Source organism: Galleria mellonella, unplaced genomic scaffold, assembly GCF_026898425.1.
Source record: "Galleria mellonella isolate WM207_F2 unplaced genomic scaffold, CSIRO_AGI_GalMel_v1 utg537, whole genome shotgun sequence".
NCBI lineage: Eukaryota > Metazoa > Arthropoda > Insecta > Lepidoptera > Pyralidae > Galleria > Galleria mellonella.
In genome coordinates, this window is record NW_026442112.1 from 1,153,740 (window position 1) to 1,178,505 (window position 24,766).

Below are 24,766 nucleotides of genomic sequence, written 5' to 3' on the forward strand. Positions count from 1 at the left end.
TATTATGAACATGAGCAAATCTTATATTTTTAAATTTTTTAACGTAAAATTTTAAAAAAGTAAGCATAGCAGACAATTCTTTTATTAGAGCGTTCATACTTACAGGTACTATCGTTAATCTATGGTTCACACCTATGACTAGTTTACATTTTAATTTTCTATTTATTAAAGAAGAAAATATATAATCTAATAATCTAACCTTTTTTTTTTTATAATTGCCCACTAATCAATTCTTGATCTTTCGTAAATATTAATCAATTATCAAAGATCGTGACTCTATCGATATAAAATAGTTACCATTGACACAGCTTATGCAAAAGTCACGGAGTGTAACAAGCGAGATTACAAGGGGTATAAGTACTAATAACAAATTACTTTAGAACTGACGTAATGTTTAATTGATTTATGTTCTGTATCAACACAGACACCAAATAAATCAACATACCTACTTATTTTAACACTATTAAATGGGTTATCTAGTATATAGAATTATATAAAACAAATAATAGAATAAATTAGAATAGAAAATATTTATTGCCAGAAAATCACAATTACAAGAGAAAATAGAAAATAATTGGAACGTAGTCAGGAAACAAGTAATGAAATTAGAATAAATTAGGGTCGAGTTTTTTTAAGGACCCTAAATTACTGTTCATACAGAATGTGATATTATTTTTAAAAACTCGTCCCTAATTTTGGAAATGAAAAATAATACAATATAAAAATAAATCATGTCAAAAAAATATCTAAAAAAATAAGTTCAGGGAAAAAATGTGCACTGATTTTGAATATTATAATAATATAAAATTCTTGAAAAATAATGTAAGAGACGATTTTAATTTTTATTTTTATTTATGAATATATTTTATCTATGTATGATAGTTTAACCTAATTTACCATTCACAAATATCAAAACTAATCTAACAAAATAATATATTAATACAATAGGTTATTTAGTTAATATGCGATAAAACTTAGGTGTACTTTTTCGGATTTACTCATATACTTCGGAGTACAACAATTAAATTTAGGTTAAGGTACGTTCGTAATGCTGCCCATAATTAATGATTACGTATATTAAATTATTACGTATATTTAATTATTGCGTATATATGTATACTGTAATTAATATTGGCAGTAGTAAACAAATAGTAGTCGATGACCTCACCCAATCCCACAAAATCATCAGCCACATCAATAGTAAGCAATATAATGTAGCACTGGCTATCATTTTTAGATTATTTCATTATTAGATCGAACGAATGATCATTTTTAATTAAATGATTCATTTTGTTTACTATTCTTAACATTTACAGTCTTAATATAAAAATCCCGTGTCACGATTCACGTTCGCACTAATCTCCATGTAATTTATGTGTAATGTTTGTTTCAAGTCGTGAGATAGAATTCCACAAAAAAAAAACAACTTCAGTTATGGCCAAACCAGTTATTTTGATTTATATACAAAACTGCTAAACAGATTTCGATAAAATTTCAATTACAATTGACGCAGTTATGAGGTACCAGACATAAAAAAACACAACTAAGTTGAGACCTACCTTCTTTTTAAAATCAGTTAAAAATGAATTCGATAGGTTGTGATAGGAGACAAAACCACGTTTTTTGGATCAGATAGTGTTATTATAAATGTTAACAAAGTAGTAAGCAATAACTTCACCAAATCAGTGTTCGACGAAATGTAAAGATTTGGGATGACATTATAACCCTGTAGGCCGACTTTTGATGTAATCGAATCAGGATCAAATCAGAATCATATCGCATATGGATCAAAATTATTAGGTGAAATCTAAATTGAATATTTTTAGATTAGATTTTTGCCAAAATAACATAAATCTATAATATATATCTATAATATATAAAAAAACATTAAACGTTGAGCCTCTCATACTAACACGGTGCGACTACCTGATGGCTAAATTTGTATTTGACGAAATTTCTCTATTAATATATTCTGTAGCATGAATAAAATCTTCATTATAGTATGTACGACTAACAAAGTTTGTAGTGTTCTAGAAAAGTTAAGAGAAAACCGCCTGCACTGGTACGGGCATTGTAATGAAACGGCATGATGACCATGTGACTCAAAGGGTGATAGCGATAGAAGAAAAGAGGTGCTGTAGTCGACCACGAATGACCTGGTTGTAAACAATGAAGAAAGAAAAATAAGTGAAATGTGCAAACGTAAGCGAACAGACAACCCATAACCGTACGGTGTAGCGCAAGACCAGTAGGAGGAGAGACCCCAAATAAACTGGGATAATACCAGGAGAAAAAAGAAGAATTACGTACGACAAACAACTAAAATTTTACCTTATATAAAATAAGGTTAAGACCATTTTACGTATATTTGATATAATTTTAATTCGATTACATCAAAAGTCATTCGGCTATCATTAATTATTGTACGAGTATTATGTAATCATATAGATATTTTACATTAACCACAACCAACAAATGGTGTAGTCGATGACCTCACCAAGTCCTACAAAATCGTCAGCAACTCAACCGGAATGGTAAAACTTAAATATTTCAGAGTAACAATTGGATCTAGGCTAATGAACGGTCGCATCACTGACCATCTTTCATTAGTCGATTATGTAATCGAATAATAAGATCGATTTGAGTCTGTCGTTCCCAATGAGTGTCCAACGCGGCTCGTTTGACTGGCCACTTTTTGTATGGTGAAGTCATATGCCATAATATCGTCCTTGTTAAGGCATATATGCTTAATATCTATAATTTGTAACACTTCGTAAATATTGCCAATTTAATGTTGGCATTGTGTGACTAATAGGTAACACTGATGGACATGTACCGCCCGCGCACGCATCATCTATTATTAGCTAAAGTATATTATTATGACATTATAAGTGATCTGAGTAGGTATGTTTCTATAAATAGTAGTTTTATGGCACGTGACTATTATGTATGCAAAATTATACATTTTTCAGGTTCCGTAACTATCAGATTTAAATGGGCCGGTAGATTTATATTATTAATATAATATGTACCTATAGTTAAATTTAAAAATGTACTGTAAATTACATTAAAGGATTATATAGAATCTTGTAACATTGAAAAAAAATTTTTTTTGGTTACTTCGGTTAAGACCTTATTTTCAGCATAAGTGTGACATCGCCCGTCAGAAAAATCACATCGTTTTTAACCGGTTTCATTTAGAAAAAAATCATATCTCGAAAACACAATAAAATATAAAAAAATAAATAAAAAAAAAACCCCTCGAGATGACTTTTTGCTATTTAAAAAATATTGGAGGTGCGTATCACTTTGTATCACGTGCAACTTTGTAGAGTTCAAGCGCAGAAAGTGCGTGAGCGCAATACTGACGGTGAATAAATGTTTTGGTGCATAATTATGTTATTAGACGAAGTGGTTCTTCGTGAATAAATAAATATGTATTTAAAATTTTAAACTAAAATGCATTAGTTATACAATTTTTTTAATTTTTTTAGAAAATTTGTTTAATATTGGTATATATTGAGAATAAATAACACTTCATATATAAGTGTTACTTAATAATAATTATTACTTCATATATTAATAATAAAATGTATAAAATAATAACTTTGTAGTTTTATTTATAAATAAATATAATTAATATATAATTGTAATATTTAATAACTGTTTATAATTAATTTTCGCCATCCAAAGGTTGCTTGGAAAAAATCGCTCATAGCGATAATGCCGCCCATTATTTTCTTAGTGTAATATTTTCTTGTAATTATTTGTATTTATAGTCAGTTTACTATTCTAATTTTATGGAGGTAACAATAAAGAGTATCTATCTATATATAATATGTTAAAAAGAAATAATTCAATTCATTTGTACTCGAAAGTTGAGGCTGACAGATCTGTGTGTTTTTTTTTATTTATTTATTAGTACTTTATTGCACACACCAATACTGCATAATAAATATGGCAGAGGTAAGCAAATGTACAAAGGTAAGCTTAACTCAAAAAGAATTAAGTTTCTTATGAGAACAATAATAAGTTTAAATACTCGACTATAAATATACATATGAAATCGAATACATTCAGCTAATGAAACTGAACAATTTTTCCAAAGAAATATGGGACTAAAAAATAAAAAATGTCTCCCATAGGTCACATGGCACCTAAAGTAAAAATATTTGTATTTTTTTTTTTATACAACTTAGAATGACAAACAAGCTGACGGCCCACCTGATGTAAAGTGGTAACCGTCGCCTATAGACATGAGCAGTACCATGGACATAACAGAGTACACTGTTTCGCCCATGATACCCCCCATGCGTTGCCATTCCTGAGGACTCAGATGTTATTCCTCTGTACCCAGTAAATTCACGCCATATCCCACCCTTCAAAGCGAAACACAGCCATGCAAACACAACTGCTTTACGGTTGAAACACGAATGGAACAGAGGTACCCAAGCAATCGACTTTTGTACAAAGTCTCCCTCTGGTATACGAAGCACTAAATATATTATATATTATCTATATAATATATTATATTATTTTAGCTCTAAAGAACCCTAATTACTTGACTTCATTGATTTTAACTTTAAATCTAATATATAAAATTCTCGTGTCACGGTGTTTGTTACCAAACTCCTCCGAAACGGCTTTACCAATTTTCATGAAATTTTGTGTGCATAAATAAATTTTGGGTAGGTCTGAGAATCGGCCAACATCTATTTTTTATACCCCTAAATGATAAGGGTGACCCACCCCTAAAATTCTTTTTTTATTTTTTAGACAAACTTTTCCATTTTTATTTTATAATAATTTTGCATTGAAAAATATATACAACTTTCAATTTTCATCGTTTTACGATCAACCCCTGTATTTTAATTGCGATTTTTATATTTCGCAATAAATGGTAAAACAACGTTTACGGGGTCAGCTAGTATTAATACAAAATTGATTTTAAACATATTTGAATCAAACGTAATTAAACTCGATAGCTTACAGTATTCGCCTTAAACAAGCACCTCCCAGCTAATAGATAGTCAATAATAATTACAATTTGATCTACGATAAGTTCCAGTGCGCGTGAGTGTCTGTCACACGAACCGTAACAGTACATAAACAGCGGAATAACGACGCCGTGGACACGACATACTATAATTATTAATTCTTTCGTCATTAATTTTATCTTAATATATCTTATCATTAATATATTTTATCTTTTAGTATTTTAAATTTTTCACCAGCTTACTTTTACTCGAGACTTCATACACGTTGATTTTTTAAAGTGGAAATACCATCAAATAGACCACGTGTACATAACGTATCAAGATAAAATATATATAATAATAATAAATATAGGAACCGTGACCAATGTGATACAGTAATTTTTACGTGATGCCGGAATAAACATACAAACAGACATATAAACAAAAAGGGAAAAAATATTTTTTGCATTTTATTACTCGTATTAAGACATATACATATGTATATTCGTATATATGTGTATGTAGACTAACTAGTGACATTTTGTAACAACCAACTTTAGTTAACTATTATCACCATTTCAGATGTTAATTATTCACTAATAGAACATAAAACTCTTTCATAGACTCCTATAAGAAATAGCCCTAGTATTTTATAATAAGAGTGTATTAAATTGTCAAATTTATTATATTAATGAAATATAGCGTAAAAAGTACCGGTGAATTAAAAAAAATCATCCCTTTGTAAGTGCTCGTACAGAAAAAACAAATACTCGTATGTTTAGGACATAAAATTCATACGTATTTTACTTTGTATTTCACATCGAATATAAATTAACTATTATCCGTGTGTGCCGACATAGAATAGGCCACCCCTTCCTTTCCCATAGATGTCGTAAAAGGCGACTAAGGGAGGGCGAGGGTTGAGCAGCAGCGTCCCTCTTAAAACATCTCTAAAGGTTATCTGCGGTAGCCAATTCGCCTGCCAAACGTGGCAACTACTAGCAAAATTCTCGGAGGAGGAGACTTATATTCAGCAGTGGACATTTAAAATATTTTTTGCTGTCTATCGTATTTATACCTTACATATTTGCGATCAATAGAACAGAGCAATACGACCTGAATTGTTATATAATCGTACGGGAAAGACCTTAGACCACTAGTTATTGTCATGGTCATGAGCATTATATATTTTTTAATTAATTAAAACGTTATGTCTAAATTTATCGTCCCTTCTTCGTCGTTCTGCTCGTTCTTAAATTTCTTTGAAAAAAAAATGTCATATTCAATGTTTTTTTTTTTAATATAGGAGACAAATAAGTAGGCGGCTCACATGATTGTAAGTGATTAGTGTCGGCCATAGAGACCCGTAACATCAAAGAAATTGAAGTTGTTTTACCGGTTTTCTTAAAGGTTTCATTGTCATATCTGTTCGGAAATACTGCTACTGCTTCCAGTTGATAGAGTATATACTCCCATAAAGGCAAGCTAATGATTTCTTTATCACCCTGCATATCTCTTTGTGAATATATAAACTATTGCCAATTTATTTAATTGTATATGTGATACAAAAAAATGGATTGCATTTTAAACAATATCAGTTTAGATTCAGAATCTCGGTAACCGCATTATTTAGTAAAGTAACTAAACTAATCCGATGAAATATCGATTGCTTTGTCACATTAAGTATTCGAGAATATCTAAGCAGATGACTCAATATCAATATAAGACACACCTACTCGATTAAAATACGCTTTTGACAAGAAACTGTGTGCTTTAGTTTTATTACTGTGTAACAATAGACGAGACACCTGTTTTACAAAAGATTTCTATTTATACACAAAAAAAATTAGAATAAAATGACTCATTTTATTGTTTGACGCAGTATTAATCTTTATAATGTAAGATAGAAGGAAAATGCGTAGACGGTTTTTGTTTTATTTATTAATTTTATTATAATTACACTTATGTCTTGTCTCGGTACAATTCACAACAAATGATACTAAACCAGAGATGTGTAAATCTTCGTTAAATTATCCCATTTTATTTAAATTTCAAAAATACAGTTTTTGGAATTTTTATTCATATTCATATCAAAACGAAATAATTTAAAATTTAAAACTAACCGTTGATGATCTATATTTACTTTGGGGTTTTAGTACTTGTAAGTCTTTAATTAGATACCCCACTTTATAAATTTAAAAAATGATATATTATAAAAATCGATAACAGAAAATAAAAAGTTTTAAATTCGAACCAAATCCGTTAGCCATATTTTTACTTTAGTGATTTAATAAGTATAAAGAACCAAAATCATGACCGATTTCAAAAATTTCTAATTCTGATCGTTTGACAAAAACAATCCAAAATAAAAGGTTTAAGTTGGTTGTCTGTAAGAGATTGAATTTAGCGATAAGGCCGCCTTTTGTATATGCACATTCTGTATAAATACTCCTTGTATACATCTCTATTGTGCGCAATAAGGTGTTTATTATAAATTCATAAAAATTCATAATAAAACCATTAACAATATATTTAATATAGAGTTTCACTTTAACAGTCCTGAGGTATTTATTTCAACTTTATGCCCAATTTACAAAACAATTAATAATATCGCAATACAACGGCAAGTCCGTCGATGAAACCTTGTCCAAACCTTTCGAATCCTTGACCGCGCGTAGTTCATTTTAGGGAATGACATCATGGTATTGTTTTTCTCCATAAATGACGGCATTAACACGTGTCCCCAATTTAAAAGAGAGCAATTTTTTACATGCCCAACTTGTAACAAGTTTTAGTCAGTGATCTTGTAGAAAAAAAAAACTGTATTAAATTATCATTGGAGTCGTGTGAAAACTGTCGGATTATGTTTTTGTGTGTGGCCTTCTGGTATCTAGTTTATACTAATTAATACACAATTAATTAAATATGATCACGGTGGTCTTATAAAATAAAAAAATAATTATTATAAACAGCACATTATGGCTCAAGGGTTCATTGCCTTAACTATATAGAAGTTGTGTATTCGACTCTTTTAGATTTAAAAACCGATATCCAGGAGATGAAGAGTCATAGCGATACATTATATTCTTTCTTTTTGCTACATGGAACAGACGTGTTATATTCGCATTATTACTTACTGATTGGTAATATATTAATGTAATTATTAATTAAATTAATTAATTTAAAATGTCATATGAAAGTTTGACGTAACAGATGTACACTACGAAAGTGAATAGATGTATGCACCCGGGAATGTTGAGACTTACCTATTAAGATCAGATATAGACCGTCTTCTATCTAAGAACGAAGTCAATAATACTCAGATTCGACGAGATGAGTTATGAAAGGGCAGGAAGCAAAAGACATACGTAAGACTAAATGCCTTTAACACTTATTTCTCTCTGCCTACCCCGAAAGGGCCTTAGCGCGAAGATATATCATCATCATCATCATATCGGCCTTTAATTGTCCGCAGCTAGACATATGCTTCCCCCAAGGGGAGTTTTGCCAATAGTTGCCACGCTTGGCAAGCGGATTGACAACCGCAGTCAGACCTTGGATATGTTTTAAGAGAAAAACTGGTTGCCCTCTCTTAGTCGCCTCTTACATAATCCCATGGGAAAGAAAGAGACGGTCTGTTCTATGCCGGGATCACACTGAATAATATATAGAGGGACAAATTTAAATCAGTAAAATAATTTTTGATTAAATTTAAAATAATTAATATTGTTTTTATACAAACAAACAAATTAAGCCATTAATTTGATTATAACCTTTTATACAATTTATGATATACACCAATACTTGCTTAGTTTCAATGAAAATATCCATGATATAGTAATAAATTTATTCCACTTAATTGGCCTGAGGTGCTTGATAATTTTATTCGATATTAATTGAAGTGCTGCCTACATAAATATGAGTGAATTTATGTGTTCAGTCACACAGATATAGAGACCAGATATACCTACATTTGACACACCTACCTTTCTTGCCCACGTGCAATACGCATACGTTTTTACGTTTGCGTGAGTATATCCATAACTAGTTTGCCGCGACTTCGTCTATGTGATCAGAATAAGAAGTAACCTACGTCCTTCTACATGCCAATTACCTAATTCATATTTGCCAATGTTCATACTAATTGGTTTAATGATTAAGTGTGTGAGTAACTACTAAATATAAGATACACAAAAAATATATTTTTTAAATAAACCGAGTTGCAATAGAATGTCGACGAAAATAACTACGACATTAACGACACTAGCATCACAGTCACGAGAATTATTAAGTATATTTAACGATAATGATGTAATTGTTTTAAATGTATTAAAAAAATAGGTATATTAATATATATGATTAAAATAACACAATCGGCGGCATTTGTAATAAATATAAAAAATGACATTTTATAGATGGCAAATATTATCGTAACTTATATAACATATGTAAATTAATTAATTATGTAATTGACTATGAAAACAAATACTTAAATACCAAAGAATTAATTAAACTAGTAGTGCCTAGTACATCAACGTTCACAAAATTCAGTCAATCTTCTCCTGTCTGTCTCTACAATATAGTCTAAAGGTACGATTCTATATTATTTTATACCATTAAAATCGAGTGTCATTAATAGATCTTATAGAAATACGAGTAGTACTAAATGAGTAAAACTACGTATGATTACACATTACTTTCCTAAAATAGATAAAAAAATAACTTTTTCTTGAATAATATGTAATATTATTTCCATCTTATAACATGTAATTAGCAATAACGTTGCAAGAGTTATAGGAAGATCGGGGAGGCAACCTTCCCGATATAGTATGCCTCTCTGAAACATTTTTAAATACAGAAATAAAAAGACATGTAAAATATGTAAATATTTATAACTATGAATTGGTCACATTTTGTAGAGACAAACAAAGAGGTGGAACATGTATTTTAATGAAAAACGTGGAACAAGGTGGAACATGTATTTAAAAAAAAATACAATTTACTAAGAACTATATGACTTTAACAAGACATGTGCACTGTTGAACATAATTAAAATATCATTGTATACCATGTTTTACTCAAATAAACATTATCATTATTATTATAAACATATTTTCGAATAAATAATACTTATCTTAGAGTAGACATCGTGATACCGAAAACCAAAACTTGGAGCATTAAGTGTAGAAATATAATACGCCGACCCCAAATAATTTTTCTGCCAATTGTTAATGATTGCACTTGTCAACCACTAATTCGACTATATTGTATGTCACGCCACATCTTTGCCAATTCTAAATATAAAATATAGTTTGAAAAAGATTTTTTTAATCGAAAGTAGTCTTTTTTGGAACTATATACTTACTAATATTATAACTGTAAAAGTGAATTTGGTATACATCTACTATACGAGTATGGGAATGGAGAAGAACATAGGCTATTTTTTATACTGGTTAGTGAACATATCCCAGTCACAGGGATGAGGTCACGGGTAAACGCTAGTTTACAAGAAACAATTGGCTTATATTTTTAAGTAGATGGTGTTTCCTAACTTACAAAAGATATAAATAAATAGGTACTAATATTTTACAGGTTAAATAGGATTAATTTTAAACAGTGTAACCAAGTAGGTAACTTGTAGAATTCAATTTCTCTCGCTGGGTAATAAATAATTTTAGAAATGTAAACAAACAATTCCCTTCCTAGAAAGGCCAAGTCATCGAAAGATTTCGGCTACACTTGGTAAATTCCACGCGTGGAACTTCTTACTTTTCCATTAATATTCCCTTACAGTAAACACCATAAATCATACCTATTGACTTCTGCTCTACTTATTTTTGCTTGCGGATAACACGGTAATAAAATGTAGTGATTACTTTCATAGTTCTGGAGTCCTATGAGTTATAGTCATTATACTAATATCACGCTTATTCCATTAAAACCGCATCTTTGTGACGACAATGAAAACAACTCTGTGTTAAAAAACATATTTAAAAACAAGCTTTTATAGGCTTTATCATTAGACTCTTGGCTTCATATAAAATTTTTAGCGGAAAGACTTGAAACAAAAAGAAAGAAAGATATAATGTTAAAAAAAAAGGTTAAATTAAACTTATTTAAATTAAGTTTATTTAAATTTTTAGAATACTAAGACTATAGAAAAAGAAATATTACTTATTTGTAGCTTTTAAAAATGGAATTATAAATTTTTTTTACGTTTAATAGCTCAGAAGAAAATTGTTAGCGTAGATAGCGAATGAAACAATAGACTAGTGCTGTAGATAAAATAATAGATACTATACCTATAAACGAATTTTATTCTAAGACGGATCGAAGTTGATTTATTATAGGTATATTGATATTTTAGATGGTAACATCTAAAAATATGTATTCATTTGCTTAAAAGGACTTATAACCAGAGCCGTAAAATATATTATTTAAAAAAAATGTATTCATTTACCAAAAAAAAAACACAATTTTCAATATTTTTGAATAATTTATTTAATAAGTGCTCTGATAACGAACAAGAACGTTAATCAATCTCTTAATGCCTTATAATGTACAAATATATTACACTATGTCTGTTTGTGTATTTTTATGTGCAATAAATATTTTATTATTATTATTACTTTGCTTTATTTTTCATACAATGCTGTAGTTTAAATTTCAAATTTTCTTTATATTAACTTGCCAAAATTTGTACATTAGCTCTATAATCTGATGATCGCTCTTAAAATATACATAATTATCAACTTGCCAATTTACCGCGGAGCTATATGGTACAGAAAGCGATCATTATAAATCAATACATGACCTCACTGCGCTTATCTGGCAATGTATCTCACGACAATGGCTAGGTGACTTGCGGGTAGACATTACCTGATATCATTGGAAGCCAATCACAATCACTCATCCAGTCCGGATCCAGCTGAATAGCGTCAGGTAAATCGCTTACGTCACATTCGGACAGTACAAATATAATTAAATTCAATAGAGTAAACTATAGATATTAAGTTAAATAGATGTCGCCGTATTATATTCCCAAAGAGGGTTGACGTCAGGCAGGCGGCTGGTCGTAAAACTATAAGGCAAATCTTTTTGTATATTACAAACAAAGGATAAAAACATATTACACCGACCACAAATAATAATTGGGATAAGGGTAGGTAGATGATGTTAATGAGATGTCGCCGTATAATGTAATTTTAGGCCCTAAAATAACCTGAATAATTATTTAACTTCAATTATATTTCGACTCGAAAGTTCTACAAACAATTTAAATTGAAAGACATTTAGATAGCAATGTTACAGATGATATTTTCGAAAGGATTTAGTGAAGAAGAGGATTTTTTATTGAGTGAAAATGAAATAATGCCCCACCTAAAAACCTATAAACTGGCGAGGCACCAGTGAGAGGTGATAGATGAGGATGAAACAGACTAGATAGTCCATCGTGACAAATACAACAATTATTAACTCTGATGATTTCTAAGCGGAAATATGTAGAGCTCCAAGTAATAAAGTATATTGCTAGCAATGGGAGAGTTATAACCCATTACTAAGGGAAAGGGTTGTCCCCCCGCGGAGGAGAGGATTCGCCTATCAAGCTTTTGTAACATTAAATAGTTCAGTAGTGACATAATTAGTTTTTCTTTTAATATTAGATACTCGTGTCATCTATCTCTATCTATGCCTATTATAGACAAAGCGTTATGTTAATTATTGTTATAAAAATTGTCGATAGTATTTTAAATGTCATAGTTGTATACTTGTATGGTTATATATAAGTTTTAATTGTATATAATGTATAGAACCTTTAAAATAATTTGTCCTGATTGACTATCAATACACAGTCAAAACTTGTAACTCTAAAAAGCTCAAATTTACAAACACAAAATTTATAATTTAAGCATTAATTAAGAAAGCATTTTTGGAAACTTTTATTTAACGAGAAAACACAATGCCACGCGTGCATAGCTAGTTTATATTAATAAAAATAAAAAAATTAAATTAAGCCGAAAATTCGAGAACTCTTGGATTAATTCGACTAATATTTTTTCGAATAATGATCGTTGAGCTCCAAGAAAGTCCTTGTGAAGAAAAATGTCTTTATTACTCTAATTTTGCTGTTCCTCTATGTTATAATAATGTTTATTTGAATTAAGTCGGCGTAAAAGTATATTATACAGTGGCTTGTTTTTATGGAATAAAAATATAAAATATCTAGTAAACGTAATTAACGTATACCTATCTTAACGCTAAGACTTTTGTAGGGTTAGCAAAGAGAACCAAAGGTCCCAATTTTATTATTTCATCTACTTTCATAACATATCGCATACGTGCTGGGTCAGGAGACTTGATCATTATTATCATTATCTATCAGGTAAGTCAAGGACAATTGAACAATTAATGCCAATTATTATAAAAAAATGTTAAAAAGTGACTCATTGATTAGGTCACGCACTCGTTAGATAATATGACAACATTTGTAAATGCCAAATATTGTTATCTGCAGATTTTTTGTATGTGTATGTATAATTTTGTAGGTATATAGATAGCTATATATTTTTCACTCGGTATATTGTAATGAATCAAGTTTTCACGCGCTTAATTAAAAGATTTTTTGAGTCTATCTATTTATCTATACGATAGATAATATACTATACTAGTACCATATAAAGAGATGAATAGACACTTCGGAACTTTGACACAGATTTTTATATTGTTTCTGAATCAACAGGAGGCATGAAATATATTTATAACATTATACAACTCGAGACCAGTACATATTCAAAATAACAGAAATGCTGTGGATTTTTTTTATTTAAAGGAAAAATTCTAAAATGTTAGTTTCTATTCACCGTACACATGGACTTAAAAAAAACAATATGCGGAATAAAGCGAAAAATTGGCAAGAACTCTCACCTTTCAAATGGCAGTAGATTTCATTGTTACTACTTAGATATTATTTTGATTATAGAAACCAAATTCATGGTTTGTACCTATCTAGTAGAATATACATAAAAGCACTACAAGAAATCATCGAAATAGATTTTTATTTTTGTATCTAGTAATGAGTAAATTCCTAACATACACCTTTTTAATTAGATATTGAAGTTTTATAAAATTGTTATTGGGATAAAATCATTAAAGTGAATAAATCGCAAATACCCATATTTTTTTATTAAATATTTATTTATTAATTTTTTACAAACTTTATATAATAAAATTATACGATATTTATAGTAAGTTTATTGTTAAAAAATGTAAATATGACATTTATTGTATTTCTATATGTCTTATAGTCAAAGGTTTATATTTTTTACTAATCAATAGCAAAAAAGCAGCTCCAAAAATTATTTAAAAATATTTTTAACAGATATTTATAGCCAATGTAAGTGTTAAAAATTGTAATAAATTTTATTATGTTTTAGAATTAAACATAGTTTGTACCAGTTTATACTTTTGACTAATGTTCACATTAAGCTCTTTACAAGTTAAACAGACAAAAAGAAGCAGACTACCTAATACCTAACAATTGATAATAATAACATCCATATTTATTACACAATCATAGCCATTTTTAGTTCTTAATTTATACACAATCATAGTTATCATTAGTCGTCACTTACATTCCGCTAGCGTAAATAATAGTAAAAAAAATAGCGCGTACGAATTCACTACTGCTTCTTCATCTATTAAAAAAAACTATAACGCATGTACGAATATTGCTGCTATTTGCTACGCTACAGAAATATTTGAGTTAACGCATAATTTAAAATTTTATTCAACAAAAAAAACAATACGACTTTCTTGACAAAATTATTGTGAAATTCTTAATCTTAATTGACAATCGCAAAAACAATCTTAGGCTTAACGAAGATGTCACGTACAAAATAAAAACGGACAAATCGAATTCCTCTTTGGAGTTGTAAATACCATCACAAACCGAGTGCAATTTTATTACACGATGTTACATTAAAATTCAATTCAACACTGTATTCAATGGTTTTTAAATACAACTAACCGACAATAAAAATAAACATTTACGTGTAGTTATAAATTATTATAATTTAGTGCGACGCGTCACCGCTTTACGTATTACTTGTAAATAAGTGCGCGCCAAGTAATTATCGATTCACAACATGTGCATTAGGATGATTGGTATCCGTTATTGTGTATCTAATTTGAATGTTTCAATCATTTCGATAAAATACAGCGGAGTGGGCCATCGACTAACTGTTGATCTCGACGTCTTAATTCATCAATTCGTCTATATTTTTTTACGCATAGATTACGCGTCTACGTCAGCAATTCAGAACCTATTTTTAGAATCCTTTTAATATCAATAAAATTTAAATAGGTACTCCCGTATTGGTCCTATTTTAATTTTGTAACGGTTGATGCGTCGGTTTTCTTTGAGGAGCAAAATACTGTTTGTTGCAAAGCAAAATGTATAATTTGTAAACACGCAATATTGACAAGAGTGTTTACGAAACATTGCATCCTTCATCGGTGTATTCTATTTATTTTATGCAATTTAGAATGGCAAACAAGCTGACGGCCCACCTGATGGAAAGTGGTAACCGTCGCCTATAAACATGAGCAGTACCATGACCATAACAGAGTATACTGTTTCGCCTATGATACCCCCTATGCGTTGCCATTCCTGAGGACTCAGATGTTATTCCTCTGTATCCTGTAAATTCACTGCCATATCCCACCCTTCATACCAAAACACAGTCATGCAAACACAACTGCTTATTCGCAATTAGTTTTTTTGCGATACAGTACAGCAAATTTATCATTTTGACCATCCCTTTCTATTACACACAATATTTCTTATCATTTATTTACATTTACATACCTACTAAGCTGTTACTTACACAAGTGTGTTCAATTTAAATATGCCATAAATCTAGGCGACTGTAAATTAAAAGAAACATATACATTAACTACTCTGTTACGGATAAATGCCGGATAATGGCGTGATAAATCATAATGAACATTTAATTAAAGCTGAATGTTTTATTTCCCCACGTTAGTCATAATTATTATGTCACGCGACACCACAACTCCCTTTTGAAGATTCCGACATTCTTCTAATATTACACTAATGAGTATACATACTACTAAGACTTCGTTCGTTACAAATTATTCTTATTACTTTACTGGCAGTATCCTGCGGCTTTACCTATATGAATGGTCCTAAAAAGTATCTTATTAATGAAGGATATAATCCATGTATTTATCAAATTTCATATAAATCTTTTTAGCTGTTTTTATATGATTGAATCTAAATATTTAGATTAAAAAAAGAAATTTGTAGATACGTAGTAGTAGGTAGGTAAATAATGGAGTATTTATTATAGAGATATTAGTCTCCACTTATTTTGTCAATTAAAGAAGAGAATAATATAATGTACCAATGCAAATAATATCATGCTAACTAAAACTAAAGATTTTGATTTTATACAAAAATTATTTTAGGCAACAAATAGCTCGAAATATTGGCACAATCAAAATAAATGAATAATTATCTTTTTTTATACAACGAAGGTGGCAGACAAGCATACAAGCCCTCTGACGGTAAGCGGTCACTGCAGCCTATGGACATCTGCAACACTATGGGCGTCACGTGTTCGTTGTCGACTCCAATGAAACCTTAATATATCCTATTTAAAGAAACCTATATTGTAGTCTCTAGAGAAAACCTCGGCAGGGAGCTGATTCCATAGCCTAAGGGTTCGCGGCAAAAAATTCATTTGAAACCGCACTGTACGTGACAATTTAGATTCAAGCGTGTGAGGATGAATTCCCTGCCGATGGCGAGCGGTGCGACGACATAAGATGGCTATCGTTTCAATCAATTTCTCAAAACACTACTCTGTACACAAGCAATAGAACACACAAGTAAGGTGAGAACTCGTCAATTATTGCATTAAGTGTAAAGATTTTCATTTTGTGTTTTCCTTATCATGCTGCACTGATGATGGATTGGTCGCTTGTTCCTTTAATCACCTGTTACTATTACCACAATATCCCGATAATAAAATAAGGCAGTGACATATCTATTCTTGATCTATTTCTTAATGAGTTTTCGATCGCTATTATTAAATTATTGAATTATAAATAATTAAACACAGACGGGATTACTACATGCGGACAGACATACGGATTACGTCAGTAGTTCACGGTTCAGAGATCACGGATCATTCTCTCATCATTATTCCAATGTGGTTACATTATTTTATATAGTTACTTATATACTAAGATGTTTTATATCAGTAAAAAAATCTACTTCAACCGCGATTATATGGAATCGACGAGGGAGTAGTAACTTTATATTTTTTTCTTAATAGGTGAAGATGGAATGGTAACCCTGCCTGCGCTATCGATATACACTGACGGGATACCAGTAAAAGTTGACAGGTGAACTTTGCACGTAACGATATACGCAGACAAAAGATAATTCGTCTAATTTACCTAACAGACACCTAAATATATAAAAATAAAAAAAAATAGGTTTATTACTGTTTTAAAAAGAATATGCTCTCCTCTTGGAGTTTACAAGTTCATAACTATTCGAAAATATTGCTGATGGAAGTTGGTTTTAAAGTTTGATTATGCGTGAAAGAAAGTGCCTTGAAAAACACACAGTGAATGACCATTTATCCAAATGACTAGAATGGAACTTTAGTATATGGCACATTTGTTTTACAAGCATTCTGTGGCAGTCTAGGGACTATCTTCCACATAAATAATCTGGTCATAATAAAACCACTAAAAGACAGCTACTGCAACACAAAAGAAAATAGTATTAGCAAAAAAATACCCATCTGCGCCTGCGCAAGTCTTTACGTACATATCGAATAAGTACTTTATTATGTCTAGACGAACATAGATAAAATAAGTTAGCCTAAAAATACCTGAGACATCTGATATGCAAACAATGGAATACTATTTCACTAACAAATTGTTGTACCCATCGAAATATAATACCTGAAGACGACGGCGACGTCTAGACAGACAAACAAAAACAGTTTGCACCTTAAATAAATTCGATTATTTATACAACCTAATACAATAAACATGCTGTCGGCCTTCCTTATGAAAGGCGGTAACCGTCTTTTATAGATATGAGTAACACCAATAACATTATAGAATTTTGATTCCCTTAATATCCGTTCATTGCAATTCCTAAGAACTAAAATGTTATGCCAATAATTTCGCTACCATGTCAACCCTTTAACCGAAGCAGCCGATTGAGTTTCAGTTTGTAATACGCTGCTTACCGGTATGCTTACCTGATATACTCGTACGATTGGAACAAAGTTACCCAATTAGTACTTTTGTACAAAGTCTCTTCCCTCGTAGTCCTATAAGAAGCTAGTGTGCAACAACAAGCTTGCAATTTTCTAATGATTATAACAATAAAGAGAACATAAATAACATTCCACATCAAGGCGAAATCATTTAATGTAAAACAGTGATTTTATATCAACTATATGTAGTCTTAAATACCCGTACCTACTTCTTACATCATGCTTCTCGAAATAATTCTATACTTTAAGTCCGTAATTACAACTGTGTCTTATTTGACAACTTTGTATTTATACAACTTTGGTTGCAAAGAAAGAAACCTTAATACGCTCTTTTTGAAGAACACCATGCTGTAGTCTCTAGGGAAAAAAACCTCGGCAGAAAAATTATTCCACAACATGAGTCTTTGCAGAAAAAAGTTCATCTGAAACCGCACTATGCGTGTGATCGTTCTGGTTCTAAGATATGAGGAGGGATTTCCTGCCCAGGGCTAGCGGTTGCACATAAAAATATAAATTGCTACACAAAAAAATCAAAAGCGACGACAACATATCCATAATAATTTTTTTTTGTAATAATTTATAATATTAATATAAGTGTTACACAATCACACTAATGGCCTGGTTCTCAAGCAAGAAATAGTGTTATGAGGCACCAAGCAAAAAACATCTGGAGACACAACACAAGACACACAAATCCGAGCCGATCCACAAAAGTTCATCTTCTAAATTGGCTCGACCGAAAGCGGAATCTCAATCACGTAAAGCAACGTGCTCACTACTATGTCATGAAGGTCGTCAAATAAGCTTCGCAACTACCCGCACTTTTCAAAAGTAAAAAGCAATTATAACATTCTTATAACGCAGACGTCAAACGAGCATACAACTCACCTGATAATAAGTGAAAACCGATGACCATGAGCACCCCCAACTTCGGAAAAATTGCAGGTATGCTGCCAATCTTTTGAAAAAGAATATAATCTTTTCTTAAAGATTGCGATTTCGTATTGATTTGGAAATACTACACAAAATATTTTACATTCACAAAAGTTGCAAAAAATAAAATTTTATGTCATTTTGTCGACTTTTTTGTTTTTTTATAGTAAAATGTAAACTTAGTTATATCTGTAATAAAATTATAATTTAGAGTATTTTAGGCGAGAACCCTTTGTGCTAACAATAAACATTGTGTTTATATAATAATCCATTATTTCGCATCTCCATTTACAACTGACATAAAACTGTCATCCGCCTTAACATGGCCAAACCACCAAAACATCCTATCGTTGCATAAACACACGTCTTCCTATAAAGTTGTTTTCTTCTATTCATTGCTTTGATGTAAATATATTATTTTAACCAGTAGCAATAAGTAAAATCTTACATATTTATGTACTTGTAATAACTTTTCTTTACGTTAGGTACTTTTTTTCATATTTATCATCTTTTCTTTTTTATTTGATGTGTCAGTTTTTTATGGAAATTCACTAATTTATGATATTGCTATATTAATTATTCATATGTTCTAGAAGTTGTATGTTTTCCTAATACAGTAAACAATAAGTTAAGTAATACAATTAATTTTTACTCGCCAATTCATCTGCATGACCGAGACACATAATTACCCGAGATAAAAAGTAGTGTATGTCCTTCTTCATGCCAAATTGTACATACCAAATCATGATGACGTTTTAGCTGTAAAGCGCCAAGAGCCAACAAACTAAATTTTACATTTCAATAAGGACATTATAATAATGTTAAAATATATACTTCAAAATTATCAACGTATAGATCCATCCATCGCTGCAATGACAGAGCGATAATACCCAATTTGTCATCACACCTTTTGATCTGAGTGGGACGATAATGATTGTCATAATAAATACATAGTCAATATGAAGTGATCTCATTATTGCTCAAGAAAGTAAATCCTTTAATGATTTACCGATTTCAAAAGTGAATCAATATATTAATAAATTAATCTAAAAATCAATAACTCCGGAATGTTGTTCTCCTATATACATGATAATATAATCATTAAGAACTATACAAAGTTGAAAATTTTACACTTTATTTCTTCGTTTGTAATTAACTTAATCGTCTGCATTGTCAGCATATACATATAAAACAATTTTGTCAAATTAAAGATTCATTTTAATGTAGAGCATCGTACGAAGAAACAAGAGTCTACATAGTTAATTAATATTATAGAAATAAGACGACAATAATTGTAAAATGTTAAACACTCGTAAAGTGCTGTGATTGAAGCTGGCGCCAACAAAATAGAGCGAGGTACAGTGAGAAAAACAAGCGTACTCTCATTTACACAAACGGTACAGACGCGCTACTTTTAATCGCAACCACATTGCGATGTAACTTACTATAATAACTCCATATTTGCTCGTATATCTATTTCAGTATAATTTTATTAAAAATGAATATGAATAAGTATGCATAAATATATTCTAAAATACCACAAAGACAGTAAAAAAAAGTATAAAATAATGGAAAATGAACTTCTCCAACGAATAGCAAACAATGGTCATATAACCATTATCAGCAACTTTTAACCGGTATAGGCTGTATAAATATATGTGTGTTAGACAATGATAGTTTCGTACCTCGTTTTATGATAGTATCTAGACGCGGAACCAATAACTCAAAAGCAAACAAATTAATTACAAAGTTATGTTACATACAATGAGATAGTATATTTCTAATTTAATGTTTAGGCCATAGAGTTATCTGTTAAATAACTATATAATAAATATGTAATAATAGGTCTATCGCCAATACTTTTGTCACTTCATTTCAAATTGAGAAATTAGAATTAATGTAAGAGAAGAAGACAAAATAGTTTAATAACTAGAATAGGTTTATGACAAGTTTGTTGTTTTTATGAAGGGGGTAAGTTTGCACGAATAAATGAAAGGTGGAATCTGCAATAAGTATATCATGATAATTCTAATAAACAAATTTATAGCGTCGCAGCTGCCAATAAATTGCGCAACTAAAAATTGCATGTGTGGTTTGGTCGTTAGGCACAATTGAAATATGAGTGCCGATTGCTACGGACAAGTGGTTTTATAACCGGTCCGTCAGTTAATGAGTAAAATAACGATGAAAACTAATAAGTATCAGAGCCACGATAAAATAATGTAAGTAGCATCCTGATGCTATTGATTTCTCTTGCATTTGATTATAACTTTGTTGCCTTTTAGTATATTAGGCAAAATTCACATTATTATGCAACTTTGAATGGCAAACATACGTAAAATAAATAGGCCATAAGCACACCTGTAATACTCACTCGCACACTCTGGTGTTGTAGGTGATCATGAAAGGCTGTAGTCACTTACCATCAGGAGAGAGAAAAAGAATGGCAAACAAGTTCGCAGGTCAAATGATGGAAATTGGAAGTTATCCCCTGTGGACAAAAATCCCTGTCAACATAACAGAATACACTGCGACTATGGTACGCCATTACGTCGACACGTGGCTATTCCTGAGATTTGCTAAATGTTTCCTTATTATGTAATTTCAGTAACATATCTCGCCAAACCGAAACTTCAAATCGAAACGTTGCCATACTAACACAACTGTTTGTCAGCAGAAACATGAGTAGGACGAAGATACTCATACAGATAACTTTTATACAAAGTCACCTTGGACCAGAGGAGATCTCTCATGGGCAACTTTTGTATAAACTTGTTTCACCTATTTGACCCTCAAGGAATGAAGTTTCAAATATTCTCTCATAAATCGCACCATATGTAACATATATAAAATATCGTGATTAAAGCTTGTTTGTTAAACAAGTCAATTAGTGTCCATCATTAAGCCTAAGTGTGTCAAGCATGGCATCGACTAAGCTACTAAAAGCAGCCTATATTCAGCAGTAAATAGTTGACGGTTGGTGTGTGATGGTATGATGATCGTATTAAACCAATTATTAGTATTCGCTGGTAAATATATAGGTAAATACCACAAAATCACGCGAATTGACTTTAAGCTAGAATACCCTGCCTTAAAAAATTTAGTTTTGAGCTAGAACAGTCAGTCAAAAACTAATTTATATACATAAGTTCGTCTCCAAAATTAGCTTGATTAAAATTTTATCCTGAACACTGTTCACATAGCAACGTATCAACCACTGCACCGTAAGACTGTACTCTAACAAGTTATAATTATCTTCAATATTTCTGCGAATATTATATCTTAATAGTACAGGTATATGCCATATTTGTTAGTGTTAATTAGTCTATGTAGCCATTTGATATTCAATAATCTGAAGTCGCGCCAGATCGGCGACATGTTGTGAACAAAATTAGTATTCAGCTACTTATTTCGATCTATGTATTCACGTGCTCGTCTAAATAACAATCATTAAAATGCAGTTTATTCTAAGTAACCTAGAAATCTTAAATTAAAAAAAAAACAGCTTTAATTATTGCAATTCCAGTTACTTTAATTTAGAAACTAATAAACCAATTTTGATAAAATTCCTATGGTCCAGTAGTTTGATTTTTAAATTAAAATAACTTATTTTCCCACGATTTAAGTCAGTTTGTGAAACAAATTTTTTAAATTATATAATTAAGTTATGTTCTGATTTTGAATTTCAATTTGAAAACTAAACCGTAGAACCGACTTTGATAAAATTTGTATTGAGACCAATCTGTAAGTATAAATAAAAAAAGAATTTTCCAAATCGATTTACATCTGACGGACTTATAATAAACATAAAAAAAATGCAAAGGAATTGAAAACTTCCTGATTTTAAAAATCGGTTAAACGTAATAAGAATAATGAGACGATTCTTATTATTTAAATAACTTAATGAATTATAGAAATCGCTATTAACAAACTATTCAAAAGAATAAACAACAAAGTAAATGCACCATCAGACAATGAAAAATACAACAATATGTTAACGTCGGATAAACGGAACTACATAGCAAATAAACATGACTATTGTGTCTAATGCATTGTCTACTAGTTTTAAGATCATTTGTATTAACATCTATTATTTACCAGTTTCGATGACTCACTTCCGTAATTACCACTAATTTACTTATTTCTATCAATTATAAGCAATAATACTCGCGTGGTAATAACTTAAGTTACGAAGGTAAGAAAGTAATGGTGGCTTTGTATACATTACAATACATTTGGCGCCAGTAGACTATTCAAACTTATCCTTACCAACCTCTACAATTCAATACCCTTGTTTACAATCATACTACATATAACTTTTTACCGAATGAAATTGTAACTTCATGTTTACAAAAAAAAAACCCCTTTACCACCTCTATATCGCTCTAGACTCCTACTTACTCAACTTGCTGGTAAAGCCACAGCAAGAAAATATAGATGATAATATATTTTTTTAATGATTACGATTTAGCATTTAAGCGTGTTGTATGAAAATAGAATGGCATAGAATAAACATAAAAAAAATCCTACTTACAGTATAAATGTAAAAATGAATAAAAAGTGTAAATAACCTCTACGAGGCTGCTTAATGATCATTCTGTGATATGTAAAAATTTAAGATTTAAAACAGGTATTTATAATGTTAAAGTATTTACAAAATACCACCATACATGTTTAAAAGCACTGAACACCTCCGAAAGGGGGGAAGGGATTGTTAGTAATGCGGACTACCAGTCCTATTGCTAGCAATATACATTATCAGGTCGACCTCCACGTGGTTCCCCTTACCTTTGTACTTTTGCATTATCATCATCTTCCTACCCTTATCCCAATTATTGTATGGGGTCGGCGAAATGTTTTTATCTATATTACAAAAAGATTTACCTTTGCATTATCATTCATTAAAAAAATGCCTCCAAAACTAATCAAATAACTCAAAGAAAACATATAGTTAGAATTAATATATCTTACTAATATAATAAATTTGTAACTGAACGATGTCCGTGCGATTTATGGATGATCAAAAAAATCTTGTAAAAGGTTTTAATAAAAGCAATAGAAACCAAAACAATATTTAAAAAAAAATGTTTGCCAATATGTTTGTTCCGACATGATGCAAAAACTACTGCATGAAATTATATGTACTGCCCACTGCTGTATTTCTGAAGGTCTAATTAAAAAAATTGTGTATATTTTATTTTGAAACGTCATCTAGAAGTGGTCTATTTCGTTGGTTTTCCTACTTCCAAAATCCACGCGTACAAAGTAACCTGCAAAATCTGGCAATAATTATAATTACAGTAGGTATAATAATTAATTTGTAATCTAACATGAAACTGCATAAAACGTACCTTTTTACAGAAACAAACGACGATCGACCTCTGTTAAACAATCAAGTAACTCCATTAAAACGTCATTTGTCTTCATCGTTGGCATAACACACATACACACACTGAGTAAATGTTTTACTACCAACATTGAACAAATAATCTCACACTATGACCAACTGTTAAATTATAGACCAAGTATAAT

The 24,766-nt window shown here is 30.4% G+C and overlaps 1 protein-coding gene across 1 annotated transcript in view; it reads right to left on the reverse strand.

Annotated features, from left to right (window-relative positions):
* The window catches only part of LOC113512420 (gremlin-2-like), a 43,817-nt gene extending 19,051 nt beyond the window's left edge, over positions 1–24,766 (reverse strand). The window contains exon 1 of the mRNA XM_031914836.2: positions 24,586–24,766. The gene's annotated coding sequence lies outside the window, so the exon portion shown is untranslated. The remainder of the gene's footprint in view (positions 1–24,585) is intronic.